Consider the following 10,206-nt stretch of genomic DNA (forward strand, 5'->3'; position numbering starts at 1 on the left):
AACAATTAGAACAATACTATAGGACGCCAGCCTGGGTATACCAATTCAGTCAGTTTTGACTGAGATACTCGGTTAGTCCTGGACCTGCAAACCAAGACGGAACCGGGAATTTCCTGGAAAAAGTGAGCCAAACAGAAAAGATATTGTACCTGGTTTGAAAGATAGTATATGAGACAGCATGCACAATTACAGTATGTACCGACACGGTAAACCCCAAAAGGTGTACTGTAAACTCTTCAGCTCAAACCATCCGTTTACCAGCTAATCTCTGGCACCGATAAAATGTGACTTGTTTTTCATGCAGGCTTTTAAAGGAGAATTCCATACTTAAAGGCTTTCTTACCTTTCTTTGTAGTCGTTACGTCCCCACCAAAGAGGTTTAGGTGTTATTTTGTGCAAAAGCTCCTTATTGGCTATTTCCCCTATACCATAAGCCCTAAATGAATTGCATTGAATTGAATGGGATGTATGGGGTGTTGTTCTAATTCGCTTATTTCCATCGAAATAAGTAGTAAAGTGTGCCGCTTGGGTTATTATTTACATTATGAAGAGAGCATATATACAAAAAAATAATAATTTTGAGCGATGGAAATAAGCGAATTAGCACAACACCCCATACATCCCATTCAATGTAATGCAATTCATTTAGGGCTTATGGTAGGGGAAATAGCCAATGAGGAGCTTTTGCACAAAATAACACCTGGACCTCTTTGATGGGGACGTAACAACTACAAAGAAAGGTAAGAAAGCCTTTTAGTATGGAATTCTCCTTTAATGTAATTGAAACATTTTATTGTATTTCTGTACTTAGTTTTTTTTTCCTTATTTTTGGTCCTTTTTTTCTTTTAATGCCTCGTGGCTCGCTCATTGTTTTGCTTGTGGATCAGCTATTTTTCGGTGAAAGAGATTTTGTGTCGAAAATGGCGGTCCAAGTCGAGAGCCGACTCAGATCCAGTTTACCAAATCTAGACTCTAGACTAGAGGGTTTAAGACGTTAAAATGGATTTTCAAGTTCAGTTAAATATTGAATGACGCTGCTGTACTTAAACTGTCTATAGGGTGCAGACACAAGCCAGAGTAGATGTTAAAGTGTTAAAGTCAAATAGCCTTTTAACCTCTTGCACTAAGGCAACATTTATCAAAAAATTAGTAGTACATCCAGATGAGATTTGAGCCAATGATCTTGGGAACGCGGGCCTATAACTTAACACAGTGAGAGCACAGGTCGCTGTGCCAGAAAGTCCATCTTTTCGGGCGAAAACAGTGACGGCGGAGGGTGAGGCCGGGACCGCCTTCCAAATAATACAGCTCAGGTGCTGTGCATTACTAATTGGTGACCAATTAGTAATGCACAGCACCTGAGCTGTATTATTTGGAAGCTGTTTAAAAGCAAGTTCTTTGTCTGTAAAAAACCATAGCACTGACGAAGGTCTGAGGACCGAAAACGTTTTGCTTTTGCTTTTTAATCTCACCATGAGCACAGAGCACCATGAGCACAGCATCTTAAAATAAAAGAAAAAATATTTTTCTAAGTCTCAAGTCTAAGGAGTTTTACTTCTTTGTTTATACGGTGAGCGAGTCTTTTCCTGTCAAAGTTACCGGGTCACAATGACATTTTGTTATGTCTGTTCTTGCGATTACCTCCTATTGATTCAATAAAAAACGTTTCATAATAAAATATGAGGTAAGGCGATTCCAGTTTGTTGACAGTGCCCTATAGATAAGACAGACAGACTGTATTGTCACATCACAGGTTTTGGAGGTGTCAACACGCGTAAGGGTGAAATGTTTTTTGCCTGACTGGCTGGAACAGTCAGAAAAAGCAAACATGCTCATTAACCATGACATAACAGCACGGCAGATTATTGATTTGGTCATCTTGATAAATTACTTGAATGATGATGTAGCAAAAGGACATTATAAATGATTTGCCAATACCGCAATGGCTTTCCAATTGCTTGCCAACTCACGATACATTGGCCAATAGAATGATGCAACCCAAGAGTTGGTCGTATATTTGTCCCAAATACTATCAAGTTACAACGACACATGGCTTGTAACTTAATAGTTACAAGCAAGTAGCTACTAAAGATTCGGGGTAAGGAGGCAACCAAACGTGAATAAAAGCCTGTTTGCATTATGTTCTAAATGGAAGATCATCGTTCAAGCTGGCTCTGGGGGCAGCGGTGGCCGAACGGTTTGCGGAGCGGTCTTGGATATCGGAAAGGTCGCTATAGTTCGTATATCCCCGGAAACCGGCACGTTAAAAGTACCACCGCTGAAGTGCCCCTTGAACAAGGCATTGAACCCTCTACCATGAAATGTTCTATGATGAGCAGGGCATGGCTGTAAACAAGTTCTTGAGCTTAGTCCAGTTACCCTGGGTAAACATAGTACCTTTCCTTTCTTTCTCTGCTCACACAGAATGCCATGTGTGTAGAAGAGATGGGGATGAGTGATCTAAAATGAGTGGGATGAGTGAGATATAAAAGAAAGAATAAAGAAACAGGAACACAGTCAAATCCCCAGTTACTGGGAGTAAGCATCCAGTTTGTTTTTACACACCATGGGGGGTCTGGTCTTGAAAATACATATACCAGGAGCATGTGCACAGAACTGCACACACACACACAGTCACACAGATTACACAGAGTAGATGCCCAATACAACACTATAGTGAGCATGAAGAAGGTGATGCAGGCTGCTGTGTGGGGGAGTATCTCCATGCATCCATGTTACACTATTTCCATTTCTACCATATAACACTATCCTAATATCTTGAACTCCTCCCTCCCTCTCTCTCTCTCTCTGCCCGACACGCTTACTAGCACTACATCTCTCTCGCTCTCGCTCTCCCTCTCTCTCTCTCTCTCTCTCTCTCACATCAAATATTCACTGTTGGTCCCATTAAACATTCACCACAGCAGCGTTGCTATACGTTTATCAGGCCTCTACCAACCGGCCTCCAGCCAGTCACAGGAAGCCCTGATAACAAACACACAAGCACACATGCGTCAGGCGTTCAAGGAGGAGGAAGAGGAGGCGATATGGAGAGAGAGAGAGAGAGAGAGAGAGACAAAAGACAGCCATGGAGGGGATGGCTATAGATCAAAATGTAGATGTGAGGGAAGGGGGAGGCGAGAAAGGGGTGTACAAGACAGAGGAGGAGTGTGGGGGTAAAGGCGGGTTATGGAGGAGCGGCTGATACAAGGCAGAGAGAGAATGAGGAAGATGTGGAGAGATGGAGAACACACAGAGAGAGAGAGAGAGAGAGAGAGATCTGCCCGTCAGCTCTTTTCCATTTGCAGCCAGAGCGGAGTGGCCTTGTGTCTAATGTCAATTATTCAGCAGGAGACACACAGTCAGACATATGCACGCGCACACACACACATCACGCGTACGCACGCACGCACGCACGCACGCACTCAAACAAGGTCGTATACCTACACTATAGTAGCAGTGTAACAATATGCTTGCTTCATGACCCGACACATTACACAAGATAAAAATAGCCTGGAATACCGTAAACAACGCACGGTATTACTGCAAAAGTGCTTGCTTACTACAGGTAGAATTAGGAATAGGTTAATAGCGTGAATCAATATTAATGGATTTATGCAATTAGTCAAACTGATGGCTATAGCTTTAAGTACTTGAAATGATAGTAAATTAAACTGATGCATTCCGTTTATTTGTTGAAGCAGAGGAGACTGAAAAAGAATCTGTTGTATGATAGCCAAAAGAGGGATAGATGAAAACTACTCTCCCATTATTTTCATCACAATCAGAGAGAGAAAGAGAAATTATGGATATTTATATTTCTTTACACCCGTTCATTGCATTCATTCCCCTACTACATCACAATGAAAATAAGTACCGGTATGTTCCATTAATATTGTGTCCACTATTGTTAGCAGAATCTGTCTTGGGAGATTAGTTACAGTAACTAGTTAGTCTAGCATTAGTCTCAGCACTGCTTGGCACCCGATGAAGTTGAATGTAGACCAGTGGAAATACTCTGAACACATAACCTTCAATGGCCAGGAACTGACTGGCACAGAGAAAAGCTCTATGCTTCCAGTTTCTTGCTCTCTCTCTCTCTTTATTACCTTTCATATTAGTGGAGGTTCAAAGTGTCCAGCATCTTTCCTAACCCGTCCGGCAGGATGGAGGTGATGGCGGTCTCAAATCTGCAGCAACCATATAAGGTCAACTTAAGAACGAGAACTATAGGAGCATATAGCTCTAGAGACTAGAGGTCAGCTGGCCAGAAAACCTCAATCAATCTCCAGGTGTGAGGAAAGGTTCAAGCAATACGGTCTCGTCACAAAACAAATGTATGGCGTGGGAACTTCAGGGATGTTGTGAAATTCAACCATGGAATCTAGAAGAAACGATAAAAACCCATCTTCCTTGGCCTGCGTGAGACAGTAAAGCAAAGCATGATTGAAAGACAATGATTTAACCCATTCTGACCTGAGATCAGATTCATACGAGGTTTCCACTGGACACACACTGGTCTGATTAACCCATTCCGACCTGAGATCAGATTCTAAAAATGTCAGTCGTTCTTCGATTTTTCAAAAATAGCAGACCTACAAGCTCGTAGCGCGCCACTCGGTGGCGCGCTATGAGCTTGTAGACTTTCACCTTTCACTCCTTCCCCACGTTAAACAAGTCACCAGAACTGCCTTCTTCCACCTGAAGAACACTGCCCGTCTCTGACACTCTGTCACCGTCTGCGGCTGAAACTCTCATCCATGCTTTCGTCACACCCCGCCTCGATTACTGCGACAGCATCCTCTACGGCACCACCTCAATATGTCCAGAACTCATGCCACCAACCTGCTCACCAGTACCCAGTCCAGAGATCATATTACATTACACCAGTCCTCCGTGACATCCACTGGCTCCCGGTCAAAACAAAGAATCCATTTCAGAACACTCCTAACCACCTACAACAAAGCACTAAAACAACCTGGCTTCCCCGTGCCTCTCCGTGACCTCCTCAAACGTCATGTCCCCTCACCGCGGCTCCCTCAGGTCCGGTGATGCAAACCTATACTCGACGTCCTCAAGACCAAACGCTGTGCATGGGGCAGACATGCCTTTGCTGCCCCCAACCCTGTGGAATGCACTCCCACCAAAACACTCCACCCCAGTCCAAACCTTCAAAACCGCCGTCAAAAACCACCTCTTCAATATTGCTTTCTCTAGCAAACTCTTTTTCACTGCAGTATTTCATGTTTTTATACCTTAGCGTTTAGTGTTCATTTATTTTCTAATAAAGTCATTTTTTGCTATACCTTTGCCCCCCCCTCCCTGTCTCGCTATAACACACGTAGGCTACGCTATCACAAACATTTCGCCCTGTGTACTTAATTATGTAGCTATTATGTATCGGGTCTGGATCGCATCTTGGTGAAGTCTTGCAGTGTGTTATCCCTAGTCGGCTATCAATCGTTTAGTAGTGTGAAAGCTAAAAAAGATATAATGACAGTCGATTTTTTTAAAAGACTCCTGTAGTGTGAAATACATAACGATCTGATGACTTGCGGACAACTTTAAAACTCCTACAGTCTGCCGGGGCCCTTTAAGCTGTCCATCCATGGTGATGAGACTGGAGTGTGCAACCACTCCAAGGAGCAGCTTTGTCCGTGTGCATGTATGTGACGTTCATGTATGTATGAGCATCATATAATGAGTACCAGTAGGGGCGCTGCTGCCTGCTAAAGAGAGAGAGAGAGGGGGGGGGGGGGGGGGGGGAGGAGGGGGGGGGGGGGGAGGGGAGTTGCAACACTCGGTTCACACGGGTGTGATTTTTATAGAACAAATGGATTAAGGCCATTGAGCATTGAAAAAGAGTAAAAGCAGATTTCCTTCATTAATCCCAGTGGGGACATTCTGGTGCATGCGTGCGTGCGTGCATGCTTGCAAGTGTGTGTTGTGCGTATGTGCGTGCCAGATCTCAGATGATTATAACTATAGGACCCAGAAGCAGAAAGTCATCTCACTGCTAGCCTTGGAAACCCAGACAATTCGGCATACAGTAGCGCAAATGTCGCTCACTCTCTGCTGATTTCTGATTGTCTGCACCTTTGTTAAATTGACGCACACACATACGTATTACGTACACTCCTCTCTCTCTCTCTGTCGCTCTAATTAATTAGTCTCATGTCCAGCAGTTGTGCCTAGTTTCTGCCTGTATGCCATAAAAAGCATAGGTGAGTTCAAGAGTTTCACCCCATGGTTGCTGGGTCGCTAAGCACAGGACCCAAATTAATCATTTGTTTTCAAAAGTGCCCAAGAAAGACAGTCAGAAATAGAGCTCAAATTTCAATAGAGTACTGTTGTAATTCAGCTGTTCTCTCCTTGGGCGAGAATCAGTTCAGTACCGGTCCTGTTTTCATCACTCAGTCTTTGCTGGTCTGTCTGACATTCTCTCATACAAACACGTGACGCAACCACAGCTAAAGTGTTATAAAGGCAAAATCTGTCAAAATTGTCTGACGTCAATATCGGTAGAGGGCGCTACGTCCACGGGTTCGTGTACTATTTATTTGCATTGTAATCCCCATAGGGGGGGTTTTAGATCTTCTCATATAAGAACTGTGTTTGAAAAATAAACAAATCATCCCGGCCGTTTCACTCGTATGGATATGAAGAATCAACTGACTACAAGAAAACACTATAATATTACTGCTGCTGAGATTAAGTTACATTTTCGCTAGGAGACGGACTCAAATTTGAGCGACTGACTGTCATAAACGACAGCTCCCCGACAATATCGCCGAGACAGTTTGTACATGTTTGGACCACAATGCTTTATATGAGACGATTGTAAGATGACCCCCATGTTATTCTCCATAGAACCAGGGGATGAGCGAGTGACGTCAGGACTTAAATGAATGCTCTATAGCAGATCTACTGTACGTCGAGCTCACAACGAGTCACGCCTTAGACCACAGTTATTGGTTATTTGTTGTAGGCTACATGAAGTATACTGTAGGGCTTACAGTGAAATGGCAGGTGGTGAGCGTTAATCTATACATACAGTTGTGTGACTTCATACTGGGAATGGATGACGCTCGCATTCATAACTACCATGAAAATCAGTACACAGGTGCTTATAAGGCAGATAATGTGGCTTGAGTGCACCGGGTTAATGTACCCGTTTTACCCTTACAGAGTTATTTACCAACGAGGATTTCATTGTGCCCTATAGCAGTACACAGGGGGTGGAAATATTCATAGTGCACACACCAGAATTAGCTAAATTAGCCATTATAGACTTTGAAGCCGCGGTAATCCTAATCCTGCAGACTAACTCAAAAAAATAACAGTTGATTCCGAGACGCACGCCGTTACTATCATTCTGGTGAGGACGTTCGTTCTGGTGAGCGCGAGTACAATATAGCAAACCATGGCTATGGCTTAATGTACAGTACTTACTGTACTGTACACTATAGTAGCCTACCGGTCTCTACCATTAACCACAGTCTAGGCTAGTCTGCGCAAACTAGCCTACAGCTATATAGGTGAGACAGAGACAGAGACAGAGGTTCTACACCAGCCTGGGACTCAGTTCAACCAGAATATTGTGCAGCCCAGAACAGTCAAGGCAGTGCACACAGGCTACTCTTGTGAATGAACTTACAGGTCATATAATTCAAAGACAGAGATCGATCATTTAGATAGGTGGGGAGAATGAGAAAGAGATGGGGAGAATGAGAAAGAGATAAGACAAAAGAGACACGTTGTAGTTCAGCCCATGAATATACAATTATTATTCTCTGGACTTACCTCTGGCCGACAGCTTTTTTGTGTTAATAATTTTAGCAGCGTACTCCTGGCCGGTGGACTTCTTGACGCATCGCCGGACAACAGAAAAGGCACCCCTGTGGAAAGAAGAAAATCAACCCTTTAATGCGGGGGTCTTCAACAGGGGGGTCTGGAACCCCCCTGGGACTCGAGCAGTTACTAGAGGAGCCACCAAATCTTTGTGCGACATAAAGAACATTTACTATTAACCGGACCCCTTAACACTTTTTTACGCCCCGGAATTTTTCAAAATAAAAAAGGCGCTAGAGAGTGCCGACTGCCGAGCAGATGAGGCAGATTTTACTCTGAAAAGCCCCGCCTTCCTTTCCCCCCCCCCCCCCCCCCCAAAACCAAGAGGTATAATGTTCCATTACTACCTCGCGCCGATAAGTCTGATCTCTCTTTGGAAGCATTCATATTCCAAACGAGATGCTTGGTTGAGTCAGAAATTAGGACAGAACATCCAGCAAAAAAGAGCAGCCCAAGTTTTGAGGATTTAGCTAGAGTTTAACTGTCACAAAAATACACATCAACATGAATCCAACACAACGCGACACATTGAAAGTAGCCTACGGTCAAACAAGTTTATGAATCTAGAAAACATTTAATATGCAACACAATTTCATACAATAATAGTGGGGTCCCTGCTTCATCTCTCTCTCTCTCAGCTAGGGGGTACTTGGCCTGAAAGACTTTGAAGAACGCTGCTTTAATGACATTCCACTCCACCCATATACAACTCGATGCTTGCAGGCAGCAAACCTAAACAGAAGACACGCAAATAAAACTCAGCAGGCTGTCAGCCAGGGCAGGGTCACAGCAAGACAGTGCATGGTGCAGGCGATGAACTTGACAGACACACAGGGGTCATAGAAGCACTGTGTAGGTAGACAGGCTATTCATATAGGCCAGTACCTCCCTGGAATATCATGATGTGTCATGTATATTTAATTTATAGTGGAATATTGTGGGTGTTTTTTTATGTGAGAGCAGCCCACACTGGTCGGTCTCTTCCTGGTGTGGCTATAGTGTGCGTGCGTGCGTGTGTCAGAGGAGGGAGGGCTGGAGCTTGTTGCTTACAGGAAGAAACGTGAGTAGAGCTGTGGGAGCATGAAAGAACCACTAAAATGTGGACCAACTTACCAAGAATAACTTTTTTTTTTTTTTTTAAGTTACAGACTAATTTTGTGGTTTATTTAAAGCAGGAAACATTTTGTACAACCACCACCTTTCAACTCTGCTGGAAGCTGGAGTGGAGTACTCTAGAACCAGTCTACTATAGACATTAGCAATCATGACATTATTATTATAAGGTGTTGCTTCATGTTTCAAAATGCAGAAAATGACAAAATAGCCAGATGGATTTTTTTGTATCTAAACACACAGCAACATAGCCTTAATTGCAGCCACAGCCACAGCTCAGCCTTTTCTTGCTTGTCATGTAGGAAGCTTCCAGTCTGCTGGGTCCGGGAAATACATTTACAATGAAGCTTAGCGGGGTGATTGATTTGAAACTAAAAACAATCCAAATAAATGGCTCAGCAGTGTTCGAGGCGCGCTGACTTGAAATAAATGAGCAATGACTATATAGCTAATAATGAACACATGAGCGGATGTCGTTTGACTCTTAGTTAGACACAAAGAGCCATGATGGTTTGACACACGTTTCACATGCATGACTCCAGTGATGAATTATACTGTGTAAGCTTGTAGTCATATTGGCAACGGCAGTGGCTACCCATATGTAGCCCTGGACCAGGGCTAACCCATATGCAGCAGCTCTCTTTGGTACTTAACGCGGTGCCTTTCCTTCTCCTTGTTTTTGACAGCCTGTCCCCCGCCTTGTCAACACTGTAGTGGACGTTTGCAAATGCAGCCAAAGCCAAGCAAGAACCCACCGCCGCCGCAGCAGCAGCAGCAGCCGCAGCTAAATAGAGACGAAAACATGCACAAGAGCAAAATGAGCTGCCCGTGGTTGTCGCTTACTTTCCGAGTTCCTCGTACAGCTGATATTCGTCCGTAAATCTGGTCGAGGTTACGATTGTAGCCATGTTGTTGGGCGACGGACGGAGGGAGGAGGTGGGGGGGGTTCGGATCGCCTCTTGCCTTTAGCGGCCGCCTCGCTCAGGTCTGTGTGTGGAGGAGGAGATCTGGTAGTGAAGGCAGGGGGAGAGAGAGGGGACTGAGCTGGGTTTCAGACACACGGGGAGTGGGAGGAGCATCCGACGCGGTAGGTAGGCACTAGGCAGTGGGGTAGACTCGGTCCCATTGCCCGGAGGTATAGGGTCGCAGTCGCACTATCACTGGCTAGTTGGTCGTCGTCAGGTTGGTCGTCAGGCTCATAGTCTTTTTTTTTTTAAATCACACCCGTGTGAACTGAGTGGT

General features: G+C 44.3%; 1 pseudogene across 1 annotated transcript in view; it reads right to left on the reverse strand.

Annotated features, from left to right (window-relative positions):
- The window catches only part of LOC308328076 (calcium/calmodulin-dependent protein kinase type II subunit gamma-like), a 77,144-nt pseudogene extending 67,194 nt beyond the window's left edge, over positions 1–9,950 (reverse strand). Inside the window, exons 1-2 of the transcript XR_013966233.1 lie at positions 9,808–9,950; positions 7,804–7,898 (exon numbers count right to left, since the gene is read on the reverse strand). The product of XR_013966233.1 is annotated as a calcium/calmodulin-dependent protein kinase type II subunit gamma-like (transcript). The remainder of the gene's footprint in view (positions 1–7,803; positions 7,899–9,807) is intronic.
- Positions 9,951–10,206: the final 256 nt, after the last annotated feature.

The sequence above is a fragment of the Protomyctophum bolini genome (genome assembly GCF_963924005.1).
Source record: "Protomyctophum bolini genome assembly, chromosome: 14".
In the NCBI taxonomy this organism is placed as follows: domain Eukaryota; kingdom Metazoa; phylum Chordata; class Actinopteri; order Myctophiformes; family Myctophidae; genus Protomyctophum; species Protomyctophum bolini.